An 18,030-nucleotide genomic window follows, 5' to 3' on the forward strand; every position below is an offset into this window, starting at 1 on the left:
TCAAGTAATGCCTTCACCCTTACCTCCTTAATCTGGACACTTACGTGGAAACTGGGACCTAGTTTAGCGGAGTACAGAATGGAACGGGGAACGCATCCGATATCCGTGCAATATGTCCCCACTCTCCACATTCAAAGCATTGTGGATTACGAAGCAGAGGTGGTTCTAGGCGGAATTGTCTAGGTTTCAGTACCTCGAAGGTTTTATGGGTTTCTAATCTGTTTTCACTACCCCACCCATCTGTTTTGAAGTCTTGTCTGTGTCCCAAGGTAAGGCCCTAGGTTGTGTAGTTTTAGAAAATGGGGACCCCTATATACCTAATTGACTTTGCTATACATAGGGACATACTTTTTTTTGAGAAAAGGTCTATAGCTAACTCAGTCAGTTACTTGACAAAACCACGAAGAATTACTTTTTAGGTGAACACCCAACTACCTAATAGTGAATCACATTAATAAAACTTGTCACACAGTGGTTGATGAAAACACATATTTATGAACAATTTATTAGTTGATATTTAAATTTAAAATTTGCATAAATATGAACTCATTGCTTTTTATATTCAAATGCAATACTCTCAGACATTAAAAACAATCAACATAACAATAGAATCAAAAAAGATGGAGGCAATGCGGTAGATAACAAACTACGCGCGTTTCGGCTTGTAGGCCTTCATCAGGTTACCGTCTATTGCACTAAAAAAACACAAATTAAAAGAGAGGGAGAGATAAACATAAATGTGACAAGTAAGTTATATACAATATGAAAACAAAAGAATATATCTTACATATAAGGGTTCACCTTAACAACCACACCAAAATAATCATACATTTATTTACAAAGGCCACATCTAATAATTAAGTTTTGTATACATACTAATTCATGTTCAGATCACAAATTCAAAACTTTAGAAAGTAAATATAACGTGTACTAGTCCTAAAAACAGTAAACATCATAGGAAAAATCCATATCTCTCTATTCTCAAAATAGTCTAGATACAATGTCTGTACATAAATAAGCACCAATTACAATCTACCGCTTCTACTTTCAAGCTAACAGCATATTATACATATCTATATATTATCGTTGTCATTTTTTTACCATAGTACCATAATCATATTTCATTTTCCATACATCTTGCTTACCATAGACCTATCTACACTTAAGTACATACATGTATAATAACACTAAAAAATGATTAGACATAATCCCAGATTTCATCTTGATAAAATGCTACCTTTTTAAGGATATGCAATGATTTTTGATATGTGTAAACACTCAGAATTAAGTGTTTATATGCTGAATCAGAGCATACAGAGACCTAGACCTCATTAGTGAGCTGCTAAATTGATAAGAGTCAGCTTCTCAGCCCAAAACTATAAAAAGAGGGAAACATAACATGAATTATATAAGTAAAAAACCAAACTTACGTAAAGAAAAATCAGAATGTTGACCCTGTATACGGCAATTCTTCAGAAGCCAAAAAAGTAGTGATAAGCTCAGCAGATCGAATACCCTAAATACGGACAATTATAAGATGAAAAGAAATCAAAAAACAGTCTGGTTATGTTTGATTCGATGAAAAACCGACCACTAAGGCCTATGCTAATATTTGTAATAATGAGCTATATAAAACGATCCATACAGATATATCTATAAGATATCCAAACTATGAATGGGCAAAGTGCATGACTGCTATTTCCCATATGTATAGATTATGATCTAATTCTGTATATTGCCTGTCATTAAATAGGCATAGCACAGTTAGACAGAGGCGCATTACGTTGTGAGCGGCACGAATGGGAGGTCCAGCTAAACGGTAGTGGATACGTTGCTCAGCGGATCCAGACCTGAATCCAGACGCCACTTCTTTGCGGAGACCAGCAGCAGTGCAGAGCAGGGCAGGAGCAGAAGCAGAAGGATGCGAGCAAGCGGGAGGGACGCCGAAAACTGCCAAATGCTCCGGACCCCGCTTCCGCTCCCCTGCTGATTTCTTAACTGACTTCCCCCCCACTCCGGGGGCCGATTTCCCCGTTGGCTATCAGTGGTTTTCAGTGCACTAGGGGCCCTATAACAGAACAAGGCCGAGGTCTACCACCGCTGAGTGTGTCCGCCACTCTTTAATTTGCCTAATCACCTAATCATCTTGATTAGCTGCTCGGAGTTTGCAAGCCGAGCTGAGCAACCCCTGACTTTCATACCCGAACTTGATGCCCCACAGCCGCCGTCACTACTTCATCACCTGCAGCCTCAACACTCCTGTTACCTGTGGCCATACACCCTAGACCGACGGACCACCGAGTTACAGGAGGCAGTGTAAAGAATGAGCGTAAAGCAAGAGCGGTAAGCGGGGGCTGTGGTTCTGTGGGTTTGCGGGCCTGCTCTTTGCCAATTGGCTATCTAGTTATTTAACCATTCAGCCATTACAGTTACTGCAGCCCATCAGCAGTCTCGGCCCGGCTTGTTCAGGTTGCTGCGCTGAGCTGCTTTGCCACTAGCTCCCCTCCTTCTAGACTTTTGATCTTGAACCCTGCTTTTTGAGACGGACAGGAGGGAGATCCAAATGAACGTGAGAGTGGCAAAGTGTAGAGGATTAGAGAAATCTATAATTGGAATCCGTATTTGCTCTTCCACAGCTACGCAAGGCAATAAATTAAAAGGGAAATGCCGCCAAAAGCAAAAGCACGGGGGAGGGAAAAAGGGATTGAAAGCCGATGTCTTAAGATAATGCCAGAAGTATCAGTTTCAAAAAATATTAGCCGATATTAGCACCGAATTTTTAGAAGAAGTGACAACACCTAGCAGGCAAGAGAGACTGTTACTCGCGGCAGAAGAAACAAGTGGAACTTCCTTGGGACAATCTATAAAAAAAATTGTAGGGAAATATTTTTAAAAACATCTGGACGTTAGTGATAATTTCTCTGTGCTAGGCGGGTCCCATAATAAGGACCACATAAGGAGCCAAATGACTGTAAGGAATGAAACAAATGACTCTTTACTCCCAGCAATGAACCAAGACCTGGGTGAGCAAGGGGGGTAATTGAAGGGGAGCTACCCCCATTGGAACCTAGGTTATCGTCATCACCCCGCCTTTCCCATAGTGGAAGGGTTAGTCCCTCTGTAGATAATGAAGCATTGCAACAGACAGCTAATGGGCAGGGGAGGAAGGGACACGATACTACCCCACAGGGACCTATCTCATTAGATTCTCCCCAGTCATCCTTAGCATTTGAAATGACAGCAACCCCGGCCTCATCATTATTAGAGGTGATGTTTCTAATGCAAAAGACTCTGCAGGCGATACTAGAAGCTCTAGTCGAGAATAATGGGCAAGGGAAAACCTATAAAACCCAACTACAACAGATAGCAGACGAATTAAAACAAATCAATAACTGCATGCCAACTATAGTACGCCCAGTTGCAGAGAAGAAGGATCAAGAGTCATGTGTAACACTAAGTGGGAGAGAGGATTAGGTAACACAGAGCGAAAATCCCCCAACAGAATATATCTCAAAATGCCCTATGTTAGTAATTAAAGGGAGATCTTACGGGCGTTTTCAGAGGCATAGACCCAAGCATATGACCAGAAGGAAGCCCCAGCCAAAGTTGAAAAGGGTAAGGGGTCTACAGCTTGGGAAGAGCAATAAACAAGGTATGATAATTCAGGCTGAAAAGAAGTCACCAAGAGGTGGAGTAAGAAATAAAACGAGGGTAGGAGGGAACCAAATATAAAAGTTACAAGGATAGTAACGAGTACGAACACCCTCGGTGGAAGCTCGCAACCCCAAGGACTGGAGAGTCAGAGGAGAATGGGGCATAGAGTGGAGTGTGGTCTAACCAATAGGGGAATAAGGAGAGAGCCCTCCCTAGAACAACAAGGGTTAGGAACCTACCCAAAGCCAAAGCTTGCAACTGAAGGTGGGAGGGGCAGTAGGAACTCCAGGAAGTATGAGAATAGCAAGCACCTTTTGGTGTATATGGAACCATGGGGGCAAAGTGTAGGGAGTAAGCGACGAAGGAAAATTAACCCCTTAAATCGCTCCAACCTTTTACAAATACTAGCTAAATGCCCAACACTGGGTGGGGTTACTTCTGACGATATTAAACAAATAGGTTTTATAACTACTCCTGATGGAAATGAGGTAATCAAGGTGCTTTTTTATACTGAATTTGTAAAGCATATGGAGATAAGAGCAGAGGGAGACCTGGAAAAGGAGGGAATACGTCTTGTGTATGATGACCAACTTGGTAGAGATGAGAGCAAATGCGGAGACACTGGGACCCTCACCTATCACGCAGGTTTACATCCGGAGCAAATACAATATGATACACTAGGCGCTCAATATAGAAGAATATGCACGGATAAAAACCAAAGAGGGCTAAAAGTAACGATAACAAATAGCAGACAGGAACCCGCCCTGAGAAATCGATTTGATCTTTTGTCTGAATCTGCAATAAGTTGGGGGAATGGTATGGACGAAGGGTTGAGTGAGCTGGATTAGTAATAGGGGTTTTCACACAGCCTACGGTCACTTTTTTGGAATATAGGGGGGTACAGAAGGCAGCTAACCCAAGAAACCTTTAGAGAAATGCTGGGTAGTTATGATATTTTGTGTCTTCAAGAGTCCTGGCTGTGTGAAATACCCAAACCCATTGATAGATTTTTTCTGCTCACTAAAGAGGCAGTACGAATGAATCTAGGGCAACCCTCAGGTGGGCTGATAACGTTGGTATCATCAAAAAGGGCAAATAAAATAACCAATTTAAAAGTGAAATGTAGGTGGCTATTAGCCTGCCAGGTAGAATTGTATAGGGGTATGCAAACAAGGGAACTAATAGTTGTGATCAATTTATATATTCAGTCAGGCGCGTTAATAGACTATGAAAATCAACTGGATCTGTTAGAGAAGGATCTAGAGGCAATTAGCACAACAAAAGCAGCACATCTGATAATGATCTTAGGTGATTTTAATCCTAAATTAGTTCCCTCCCATAATTATAAAGTCTTTAAAGATCTTTTAACTACTGCAAAAATACCTGCAGCAAGGTTCGATGGCATAGGTAATTCGATACGAGACAAACATTTAGTAAAATTTCTAGGATCCATAGGTCTATTCAATGTTAACGGACGGTTTAATACCGACCGCCCTGCAAAGTAGACTTTACATATAGGAAATCAGAACTGTCCAATTGATTACGCTTTTATCAATGCATGGTACTTCAAGGAAATAGAACGATTTGAAGTACTGCAGTACGAAGGTAGTGACCACTGGCCTTTACAGTTAATAATAAAGATGGAACAAGAGTTGGGAAGAGAGAAAGTGATTCCTCTACAGATTGAATACCCCAGACGTATAACTACACGCATAACAGAGGACAGCCTGGAATTGGTTAATAATGTAATGATTGATTATAAGGTTGCGGGGGAAGCAGTGCAAGACGATACAATTTTAACCAAGTACGAGCACACAATAGAGCAGATCGTAAACTGCCTAAGGTTACAGATAAAGCCAGGGCCAGTCTTTAAGAAGAATGCAAGAACAAATGGGTGGTTCAATAACGAGTGTAGGAAGCTAAAGTTGAGGGTACGAAAATGGGAAAGACAGCTAAGGAAAAGGCCAGATAAAGGAACGCTAGAGAGCCTTCGAGGGGCAAAACAGGAATACAAAAATAAGTTGAGGGACAGTAAATTAGAATATATGGCCAAAAATTGGAATACAATGTTAGATGTGATTAACACAAAAAATATAAGATCATTCTGGTGCCTGGTAAAAGAGGGAAGCATACAGGAGGAAATGCGGTGTTTAGTGGGTGAAGATGACTGGGCCAGCCATTTGAGTGAACTGTCAAACAGCTGCTAGCACTCCCCGCCGCAACAATGATCCAGACTGTACCAGTGGAATGTCACCTTACATCCTGGAACTTCCGGGGGATGCAAGCAGTATTGAATTTTTGGCAGAGAATGAATGGGGAGGGGCCTGCCAAAATAGCAAAACTCTGCAAAAAAGAAATAGAGGCTAGTGAACTAAATTGGGCGTCCCAAGCTAGAACCAGGCTAGATACGTTGTGTCACACTATCCTTAGATTCAGACCAATGGAGGTCGGGGCAGCAGATCCCTAAGTCGGCGTTGCGTGCTATCATTAACTTGAAGGCCCAAGAGGAAGATTTGGGTTATTTGAGGAGCAAATCGTCCTCCCGGTTTTTGATAAATGGGTGGACCAATGACCAACCATTCCCCTATATCGAGGCCATGCCCAATCCAAAACTTAGAAATACAATCTTGAGATTTAGAGTGGGCCTGAACCCATGCAAAACGGATCGGATGATTAAATCTGCAATGACGAATGAGCATGGTCTGTGTACATGTGGATTGCACGTAAAATGCAATGGCCCACATATTTTGTTGGACTGCTTGTAGTTCTTAGAAGAACGGAAAACATTTTTGAAACCCCTTTTTATTGTCTATAACATTTTTAGTAGGGATCAAGCGCTTAGCTTGTTGATAAATATGAGATTTTTAAATGTAACATGTGCAATGGGAAGATTTTTAATTGCCATACAGGAGTCACTGAAAGACCTGGTTATATAATTTATAAGGAGTGGGGTTGAAACGTGACGTTACCATGATAGGAGATATTCCGGGACCCTGTTTCCTATGGCGGATGCACAATTATAAGTGATCTTCTCGCCGATGATGAATTAGGTACCACCTACGGTCTGCATGAGATTCTTTGTTCAATTTTATCTGGATTTTATTGTGTTTTATACTTTTTAAGGTTATAGGGCTTGTACAAAGCAGATTTTAATAGTATGTATTGTAGTTCTTTCTTTTTACGGCTATATATGCCAAATAAAAATATAATAAACGAAAAAACGAAACAAAAATAGGCATAGCAAATTATAGCTATACCATGATTAAATAAATGAGAACATGAATAGGAGCTGTGCATATATGTTTTTATACTAAATGCTATGTCCACTGTTATACTGACATGCATTGAAATTGTTCTGGCCTGGCTATATATCAGTAGATAATTCAAGACATGGGGGCACTAGAGGGCGCCGGGCAAGATGGCCGCGCGCATGTGAGGGTCCGCCAGATCGGGAAAAAATCCTTCTAATATCCTGTTCATCCTGCCTTGATTGCTGACCCGGAGCTGCGGGCTTGTGTGTGCGGACCGAGGTGCACGACCTGACGCCGTTTTCTGGCTGTTTCCATCGTGTCCGACGACGTGACCGGCGCTGGGGCCTGCTTGCCGCTCTCTGACAGCGCGGAGCCTGGGAGGAGCTGCTGAGCCCGAGGCCTGACAGGGGAGCTGCGGAGCGGCTGCCGGGGACGGCTAAAGTGGCGAGGAACACCTGCGGAACCCGTGACGGGCTCTGGGAGCCACGTGAAAGACAGCGAGCTACGCCTGGGCTGGGACCGGTCTCTGCCGGCGGCGGTGAGTGGGGTTGCGGCGCAGGAAAGCCCGGGGCTGCGGAGGTGGTGCTGGGCCGTACTGGGCCGCTCCAGGCGAGCTGCGGCTGGCGGGGGCGGGGAACGCTCGGGAGAGATGGCGGGGAGAGAGCTAAGAGGTGGCTGAAGTGAGGTGACTGAACACTGCTGGAACCTGACTGTTGCCTGTCATTTGGGTCCCAACTCATGGTCTACTCCTGTTGAGGCCTTCCAGTCGCCTGCTTAATCCTACGCGCGGGGACCGAGACGCCTGGAGCTTCCCGCCTGCGACTGTCTGGGAGTGGCGGGCGAGCGTGGCTGCACGTCCTGCATGGCACAGAACCTCTTTGTAATGACAATCTGGGGCTCAATGTGACCTGAAACTGCACAAGCCTATAATTTGCTGGGAGGACAGTGTCACCTTGAATTAATAACGGATATCTCCTGTTTGTGAACTAAGCCGGCGGTGAGGCCTAAGTGGGCTCTGGGGGCTGGAGCTGAGACCCTGCTTACACTATTAACATTGTTTACTCTGGGACATTGGGGCACTGCCATCGGGGAAAGGTGCTCTAAGGTTCTGGTACTATGGGCAGGCCTGAGCGTAACCAACCCAAATTGACATTTGACGCAAAAAAATCCACCATGTCGGCCTCACAGCCGCCACCGGAATCGGAGACTGCTGGAGCGTCCGGAGGGGCGCCGAATTTAGAGGTGGTGCTCGTGGCTATGCAAAAAACTTTGCAATCTATAGAGGGCACCATGGAGGCAGTCAATCACAGACTTGATCATATGGCGACGCAGTTCGACAGGCAGAATGAAAGAATGGGTGAGATGGAACAACGGGTGTCTGCAACTGAAGACGGCCTGTCCACCGTGGCTACGAAAGTCTTCAACATGGAACGGGTCTTGGCGGTTATCCAGGCGAAGAACGAGGAGTTGGAAGGGAGGTCGAGACGCAACAACATCCGCGTCCCGGGGCTGCCCGAGACTACCAATGTCGGCCGTATGGAGGACTTCATGGAACGTATGATCATAGATATCTTCGGGGCGGAACAATTGTCCAGGGTGTTTCTTGTGGAACGTGCACATCGCTCCTTAGCTCAACGGCCAGCGACTGGAGAGCCTCCACGCCCCGTTATTGCCCGCATACTCAATTACAAAGACAGGGACGTAATCCTGCGCCTCGCACGGGAGAAGGGAGTGGTAGAGTACCAGGGCAACAAGCTTCAGTTTTATCCTGACTTTACGGTGGCGGTGCAAACGGCGAGGAAGGAGTTCAATGCGGTAAAACAACTTCTCAGGGCCGAGGAAATTCCATATGCGATGCTGTACCCGGCGCGCCTCCGGATTGGAGCACAATCGGAGAATAAAATATTCACCTCTCCTAAGGCAGCTATGGATTATGCCAAGAAGCAGAAGAAAAGAAAACGTGACGCAAATGGGGCACAGGATAGAGAAGACGAATTGCAGGAAGACGTTGCATGAAAACTGGAACTTGATAACACTGACATTGCTTCTCACTGCCTCTGCTGAAGTGCTAGTCCTCATTCAAACTCATTTCTGGCCACAGCCTACACGGAGATGCTATAGCTTTTTGGTGCCTTGAATATTATGAACGTTGAGCTATTCCCAGCGATGTGTAAGACTTATCGTAGTGCCTTCTGATCTGTTTCTGTTCCCTTCTCTTTTCTGGGGACCTTGCGGTGTAATGGCTGAGAATGGCGTATGGATCCTTTGAATACTCTGTTATATTGTGATGGAACTGACCTGATGGTGACAACTGAGGCCTTGATAATTGCAGTGAGTGCTTTTCACGGACTTAAGGATACATGCCATCAGGACGTAGTATATTGAGGGGCGGGGGGAAGGTTACTGTATTGCCTTGTTGCTTGTGCATAGATGGTATGTTCTGAGATATGCCGTGGCAATGGGTCGGCAGGGTCTGATGTTATGGCTGCTATCCCGATCCTCTCCTGCTAAACTCACTAGTGGGAGTTGGGCACCTTTACGCCCCCACGTATGGGAATTCCCCAAAAAATGTTTGATGCACTGTTCATAGTTGGGGGGGTGGGGGGGATGGGGAAGGCTTTGGCAGGTTGGGGGAGCTGAAGTGGGGGGGGGAATGGTTGCTGTTGATGGGCTTCAGATCTGGCTCAGCTTTTTCTAACATGAATGGGAGGATGGAGGATGTGGGCGTGAGGAGTTGGATCACCTGGATGTTATTTCTGACTTGGTGTTGGATGCTTACTGTGGTTTGTAAAATGGTTCTTAACACAAGCTTGAGTGATCGGTCCTGGGGGGACACACACTGCTTAGATAAGTCAGGATGCTGGGTGGGCGGTCGTGATGCCTGAGGGTGGGAATGTTACCTGGATTACTTGGAATGTGCGGGGATTGAACCGTCCCCAGAAAACTAGACAAATGTTGGCCTTCCTTAACAAACATAGTGCACAGGTGGTCTTTCTGCAGGAGACACATCTTCAGGGTAGGGCGGTGGATGTCGTGGCTAAGCAATGGGCGGGCACTAGAGTTGCTTCTACATATTCTTCATATGCCCGGGGAGTCATGATTTTGATTAAAAGAAATGTACAATTTGTCACTATACATGAAGAAATTGACAAAGAAGGCAGATTCATTATACTGCATGGGAAGCTGAGTGGCACACTTGTGACAATGGTCAATGTTTATGGTCCAAATATTGATGACCCGGAGTTCTATATAACGCTTTGGAATAAGGTATACGCCCTACCACCTTCGGCGATTATGTGTGGAGGAGACTGGAATGTGACTTTAGACGGTGTATTAGACAGGAAGGATGCGAGGCCGTATGTGCACAGAAAGGCAACTGAGGCTGTACGAGATGGTATGACTGGACTTGGCCTGGTGGATGTTTGGAGGTTAGGGAACCCAGATACATGTGAGGGAACTTGCTATACATCTGCGCATGATACGTGGTCGAGACTCGACTACTGGCTGGTGACAAGGGATGTCAGTGGATGGGTTTAAGGGGTGAGACGCTTACCCAGGACTCTGTCTGATCATGCTCCTGTGCTGCTGGAGATAGGGTTGCCGACACACTTTCCAGCCCCCTTTTCGTGGCGTTTATCCCCTGGAATACTGACGGATCTAGTGATGCGCGAGAGTCTGAGAAAGAGTGTTGAGGAATTTTTTGACGCGAATGTAGGGTCTGTTGAGAGTATGTGCACAGTCTGGGAGGCATTTAAGGTGACTGTGCGGGGAGAATGTATGGGTCTACAGTCGGGTGTGCTAAAGTCGCTGCGGAACTCTATGTCCAAACTAGAAGGAGAGCTGCTGACACTAGAACGCATACAGGAGACGCAACCGGAAGCAACTAGATTAGCGGAGATCCGGACGAAAGTTACTGAATATAACGAGCTGGCCGACCAGGAGGTTAAATTCTTATCCAAACGAGCTAGGGCGCGGTATTATAGTGAGGGGGGAAGAGCAGGACGAGGGCTGGCGGATAGAATTAGAGAACCCTGGGCCAGGCATTGCAGTGTACAGGAAATAGTTACTGAGGACACCACTGTTACGAATGCTACTGACATTCTGGATTGCTTTGTACAATATTATGGGAAGATGTATGGGTACAGGGAGACGGCGGAGGAGGACGAACTAGCGCGATATTTAGATGATATAGCATTGGTCTGGCTATCCAAGGGACAGCAAGATTTCTTGATGCACCATATTACTGAAGGAGAGATTCGTGATGCGATAGCGTCCCTTCCCAATGGCAAGGCGGCTGGTACTGATGGTTTGCCATCCGAATTTTACAAGGAATATATAGATCTCTTGGTGCCCCGCTTGGCGATGGTACTGGAGGAAGCGTTAGAACAGGGGCAACTACCGGCGACAATGAGGGAGGCATTGTTGGTTGCACTGCCAAAGCCGGGCAAGCCACTACATAGCTGCGAGTCGTACCGCCCTCTGTCTCTAATGAACACCGATGTAAAGATAATTGCTAAAGTGCTGTCCACGAGATTACGATTGATATTACCGACTATGGTGTTACCAGACCAGTCTGGATTTGTACCCCTCCGCTCTACCACTCATAATCTGAGAGCTTTGTTTGCGGTCCTCCATCTCCTTAAACCGGACTTGGCAGCAGTGCCGGTTTTGCTCGACGCCGCGAAGGCCTTTGATTCCGTGGCATGGCGCTACATGATAGCGGTACTGCATCGCATGGGTGTTCCGTTTTTTTTCACCTCCTCGATTACGCTACTATATACCAACCCGGTGGCACGAGTGAGGGTGAATGGACATGTGTCGGCGCCGTTCCCTATACAGAGGGGGACGAGACAGGGATGTCCCCTATCGCCCTTACTTTTTGCCATAGTATTAGAACCCTTAGCCTGTATCATGCGGCAGATATACGCGGAAACGGCGCTACGATTCCCTCTCAGGTCCTTGGCGGTGTCCATGTATGCCGATGACATGGTCCTGTATATAAGAGACCCAGTACAGAATTTAGACAAAGTGCTTCGGGAGTTCATCAGGTTTGAGCGACTTTCTGGACTGTCCATCAATTGGGATAAGTCCATATTGTTGCCCCTGACTGATGCTACCCTACCTTTCCCATCTGAATTTCCATTGGAGTGGGCACTGGAATCGGTGCGATATTTGGGAATATGGGTCCACAGGGACAGTGAAGAAACGATTCGAGCCAATTACGGGGTGGCTATTTCCAAATTGGAAGACCAGGTTGCCCGCTGGGTCAGACTACCATTATCATTTGCTGACAGGGTTTCCCTCATTAAGATGGTGGTCCTGCCCAAATTTCTGTTTTATTTTGTTAATGTGCCGAATCCGATCACCCTAACGTCCCATTTTTTCGCGCAGTTGCAATCCTTATTAATTACACTGGCCTGGGCTGGTAAGAAGCCAAGAGTGAGGTGGGATGTCTTAACGAAACCATACGAGATGGGAGGATTTGCTGTACCGGATATGAGGCTATATTATCTTTGCGCGCGAGCACACTTTGCCACTTACTGGTTGTCTGCTCCACCATATACGCCCCATGTGGCACTGGAGGCCAGTGCGGTACTTCCGTTGCCCCTCAAGGCGATGATAGTGAATTCTCACTCCATTTTTGACAAAGGGGAGGTGGACATGGTACGCAGTACATATAGTGCTTGGCAGGAACTGGGACGTAGATCACATAGACTGCCGCTGTATGCCCCAAATATGCAGTTGTTGCATCATGCTGAGATATCTGTCTCAGGGGAACTGGGAGCTTTGCAGTTATTCCAAGATGCCGGTGTGGTGACTATGGGTGACATATTCCCCTCTGCTGCTTTTCTTTCCCTGCAGACCCTGCTGGAACAAACGAATAACTGCACTATGGCTACATTCTTATATGTCCGACTTCGGGCTGCGGTACGGGCCTTATATCCCTCATACCCGAACGAACCACCGGTCTTGGGCGCCTTGCAGCTCTTGTATGCATCGACTAGTAGAATCAAACTGATTTCGCGGTTATACAAGGCCTCACAGGAAGATGAGGGAGGGGGAGCGGTGTCTGCCAAAGCTAGATGGGATGCATGCTTGCAAACTCCGCTGACTGAGGATGAATGGGCTGAATGTTGCTCCATGACTGGAGGATTAGCAGCTAATGGCAATTTTCGCCTTATCCACTATAAATGTGTACAACAATGGTACTATACGCCTGCCCAGTTGGCGAGATACGGCTTGCGGGACCAGTCCTGTTGTGTTCGATGCGGAATGGAGGGGGCTGACTTTCTTCATTTAGCATGGGGCTGTGCTAGAGTACATGATTTTTGGGTGGATGTGACTGCGGCGCTTTCTGCAATGACATCGATTAAAATTCATAATGACCCGCGACTTTGCCTATTAGGGATTGCTTCTGGAGTGCCAGCTGGGGTGAGGCGCCTGGTGGTGATTGCCTTGCAAATTGCCAAGAGAAGAGTTGCTATGTCATGGGGAGGGAAGCGGGCGCCGGCTGTTAAACTATGGCTCAACCATCTGGCGTATTGTAGGGATCAATTGCTCTGTTATTATGAAGAACTACCGGAAGCCTCCAGGCCACGAGATATATGGGGTATATGCTGTCGAAGTCAACGGATGAGGAGGGTCCTTAAACAGCTCCCCTCTGCCGGTTACATAGCCTGAGCTATAGGTGTGAGGAGGTGGGGGCATCCTACCTAGGTGCCTACCTAATGCGACGTAAATGGGCCCACTACCTTACTTATCCATTTACGCAAGTTGTGCCCTATTGTTGATTCCTCCAGGTGCCTAATTAAGTTGGCCGAGTATATCTGGCTTGCATGCTGGTCAGGGAGGCGGTAAGCTGTTCACGTCATGACTCTTTCTACTCCTACGCATTCTTGTGGTTCTTTGATGCCTAGATCTGACCCTGGGGAAGTTGGGTGGGGGGGAGATGTTTGATGTATTTTGTTTTTGAAATGAAACTGCTTACACTGTGTATGGACATTGGCACAAGAATCAGTATTGCATTGTACCTTGCTACTGTCATGTATAACCTCATGCATCTGAGATATATGTATGAAACGATTAGCGGCTGGCCCGGTTTGGGTTGTAGGCCATCGGCTGTGTTCTTGTTAAAATTGCTAATAAAGGTCTCAAAAAATAAAATAAATAAAAAAAATAAAAATAAAAAAAAGATAATTCAAGACATGCTTGGCAACACCAGGTACTATAAATAGCATACCTGCAGATAAATGAAAATCACATGATGAGTGATGTTAGCAGTCAAGAAAATATGGTTGGTAGGGATACAATGATGTCCGATGTCAAGCGGTGTTAAGAGAACGATAGACTGTCTGAAGCACTTAGGTTAGAAAAGCAAAGCTGTAGACACCAGGAACGCAAGTGGCGTTTTAACTACGACCCCCAGGAGAAAAGCTGTTATAAAGAGAAACTAAAAAATTACAAATTATTAATCATTAGTCAGAAAAGTATCTTCTTCAATAATCAAATCGAATCAGCTCAAGATTCAACCAAACAACTTTTTCAGGTTGTTTCTCATCTCTCTGGCCATGATAAACCTTCTACTGCTGAAGCCTCACAATCTATGTGCAATGCACTTTCCACCTATTTCCAAGAGAAAGTGTGCGATATCTATTCCAATTTTAACAAATCTATTATCGACGCACACCAAACTGATTCCCACATCACGTTTAATTCCACTTCTCCTAACCCCTCCATAATCCCTAATCATTCCAATTTTTCATTCAGCCACATTTCGCCTCAGATGATTCATAAACTAATGATGTCGACCAACTCCGGTTCACCTGATGATCCTTGCCCACCTTCAGTCATTAAAATGGCTCCAGAGAAGATTTCTATTGCCCTTGCAAACATCTTTAATGCCATGCTTTCATCCTGCATTTATCCTACTATATGGAAAAAACCAGTTACTAAGCCTCTTCTCAAGAAAACTACTCTGGATCCTTCCAAAGTAACCAGTTACAGACCGATAGAATGCATTCCCTATCCATCAAAGATCATCGAGAAAATCATGAACATTCAACTATCCGAATATATAGACTCTAACAACTGTCTGGATACCTCCCAATTTGGCTTCAGGAGAGGACATGGGACGGAGACAGCATTAATAAAGGCCTCAGATGAGATACGAATGATCCTTGATAAAGGAGGCGCCGCGGTGCTCATACTACTCGACCTGTCCGCGGCTTTCGACACGGTCGATCACTCTATTCTGATCGACCGTGTCGGAAAAGCTGGAATATCATCTGATGCTCTCTCACTCCTGGCGTCCTTCCTGACAGACCGAGAGCAATCAGTCTCTATGGGCTCATTCTCTTCTGACTCCTTTATTCTACCTTGTGGAGTCCCCCAGGGATCCTCGCTAAGCCCAACGCTTTTTAACATTTATGTGACGGACTTAGCGAGGATCATTAAAGCTCATCGTCTAGCAGTTACATCGTACGCAGAAGATACACAGCTTGTCCTGGCTATCAACAACAATGGAATGGAGGTTGCCAACAACTTCCAAAAAGGAATGAGTGCCATATGTAGTTGGATGCACTCGAATTGTCTGAAACTCAACTCGGAAAAAACCGAGGTGATGGTGTTTGGGAAACTCACCCCTGCATGGTCTTCTATATGGTGGCCGCAAGATCTTGGCCCCCCGCCTAATCCTGTTACTAAGGTTAGAAATCTTGGTGTTATCTTTGATAATAAACTTTCATTCAATCAACAAGCCAACTCTATAGTTTCGGCTTCATTTTTCATACTTAAAATGATTTAAAAAATCCAGCCCTACCTTCCACTAAATACTATAAACACCTTGATCTCTACCTTACTAATGTACCGAGTTGATTACTGCAATGCACTCATGCTTAACGCCCAAGAACAAGTAGTCAACAAACTACAGCTGGTCCAAAATGCGGCCGCTCGACTCATCACAGGTATACCAAAATTTAAGCCAATTTCCAATACCATCCGCAATCTTCCCTGGTTGCCGATTAGACAACGTATCAAATTCAAAGCCCTCTGCATTGCCTTTAAGAGTATTCATGAAAAATCACCAGCCTTTCTTAAAGATGCCCTTCATCCCTACCGACCTTCCCGCAATCTCAGATCTGCTGATGCTAATCTCCTGGAAGTTATTAAAACCAAAAAAGCAACCTGGGGAGACAGATCATTCGCTGTAGCTACAGCTAAATTATGGAACACCATGCCAAGTCATCTAAAGAATGCTCCAACTTTACTATCCTTCAGGAAGCAATTGAAGATGTGGTTGTTCAATTATTAATTTCCCTGACTCCTCGGCCCAACCTTCAATTCTGTCTATCAAAGCGCCAAGACACCCTTGGGTAATCGTGCGCTCAACAAATTGCATAAATAAATAATAAAATAAAAAATCTGAAAAACACACCGACAGTATTGATATTATTAAGTCGTTTTCATGTTGCTGAAACATACATTTGCATCAAGAAACAAACAAAAACATGTATGAATTACATACCAGAATATCGATAAAAAATCACTATACGGTAATTTCAATGAGCAAGTAAATGTCTCAATACTGCAGCTCGTCAGGTAAACGGATTGTGGACTTCTGCGTCACAGCTGAAGGTTCTCTAAAAAAATGATGAACCAGAGTCAATGCTACAACTAATAGCACAATATAGCGTAGTTTTCAATTCAGACAGGGAACAGGAACTAACATTCCCTAGTGGTGCATAATGAGGCACAGAACATACCTTATCGCTTGAGGAGATTATTGGGTGTAGAATTTCGCCGAGGTATGAAGCAGTCGGTCAATTCTATGTCAGGACGGAGGCTCCGATTATGCTTTTCTCAATTTCTTTACTGGACACAGCAGCCAATGAAAACACAGTAAAGAAAACAAAAAACTACACTACCCATAAGCACTGGGCAACCATAGAGTACATAGAAGGTATATAAAGTGTCATAGAGGTTCCCACTTCCTCTTTCTTTGCTGCTCCGCAGCCAGTTAAGTGCTCTTTCCTTTATTATTCGTTTTTGTGCCTTATTTGGTGTTAATATTGTGCGCGCTTTGTGCTTTGCCTGTTGCGCTATCGCTGTATGCTAATTTGAACCTTCCGGTTCGCGTTTTGTGCTGTTACCTTCTGCGCTTGATTTTGTGTTTCTTCGACGTTTCGCCGTGGCTTCGGGGGCGTGTGCTCACCCCCCGGTTGCAGGCTTGCTCTTGCGCCTGTTGTGCTTTTAAAGTGGAGCGGGAGCGGGGCTGAGAGACGCGCGTCTTCCTCGCGCGTCTCCCATTTTCGACAGGATATTCTCGGCGCATGCGCAGTACACCGGCTGTTTCGCCTTAGCTGTCGGCGGTGGTACTGCGCATTTGCTCCTGTGTGGATTCCTGACAGGACGCTTCAGCGCTCGAGCGTCTCTACAGAGTTGAGTGACTTGGCTTGCAGCCTTTTGCCCTTTTCACCTGTCGTTAGGCCCCTCATGCCCTGGTGTTGTAAAATTATTGCAGAGGCTCTGCCTAGAGTGTGTCAAGCAAGCCCTCCCTCCACATTTTAAACATTGTTCAGGTTGGTGCCTGGTCTTTGGCTTGCTTTGGGGTTTACACTCCCCCTGAAGTGCCCATTAGGTGTCGATATTTATTTCTCCTCTTGGGCATATTACCTTCTTAAGGTCACAATGGCAGAATATTATGAGGATGAAGACGCATACTATTATGCTGAGGAAGAGCCCGCAGGCTCTGAGGGTGCTGTATTCAAGGACCAAGCCTTGTACCAGGCTATTGCCCCTCTTAAAAGACATTTGGCTGAATATGCCACTCAGCAAGGTTGGATTCCTTCTTCAGGTCGGTCCAAGAAGTCACCTAAAAATCCTCATAAGGAGGATTTTGTGAAATTGGCTAAAAATCTATCCACCTCGAAGACTTCAAAAAGATCTGCTTCGTCTTTTCAGACGCATCAAGTCTCATGACTGATGACTCATCTTCAACTGATTCTTCTTCAGATCCTGTGGCTCCGCCTCCCAAAAAGAAGGCTCGCAAAGAACACTTCGTCGATGCCCCTTCTATCCCACAGGTACTGACCTTTGATCCGGATGATATTGTTCATCCAAATTCCTC

The 18,030-nt window shown here is 45.4% G+C and overlaps 1 long non-coding RNA gene across 2 annotated transcripts in view; it reads right to left on the reverse strand.

The window, feature by feature from the left end:
- Nucleotides 1-562: 562 nt before the first annotated feature.
- The window catches only part of LOC144790973 (uncharacterized), a 107,941-nt gene continuing 90,473 nt past the window's right edge, over nucleotides 563-18,030 (reverse strand). The window contains exons 4-5 of one of the 2 annotated variants that reach the window (XR_013602262.1): nucleotides 16,429-16,543; nucleotides 563-695 (exon numbers count right to left, since the gene is read on the reverse strand). This is a non-coding gene — a long non-coding RNA (uncharacterized LOC144790973). The remainder of the gene's footprint in view (nucleotides 696-16,428; nucleotides 16,544-18,030) is intronic. The other variant, XR_013602261.1, reaches the window with a different exon arrangement.

This window comes from Lissotriton helveticus, chromosome 11 (genome assembly GCF_964261635.1).
Source record: "Lissotriton helveticus chromosome 11, aLisHel1.1, whole genome shotgun sequence".
Taxonomy (NCBI): Eukaryota; Metazoa; Chordata; class Amphibia; order Caudata; family Salamandridae; genus Lissotriton; species Lissotriton helveticus.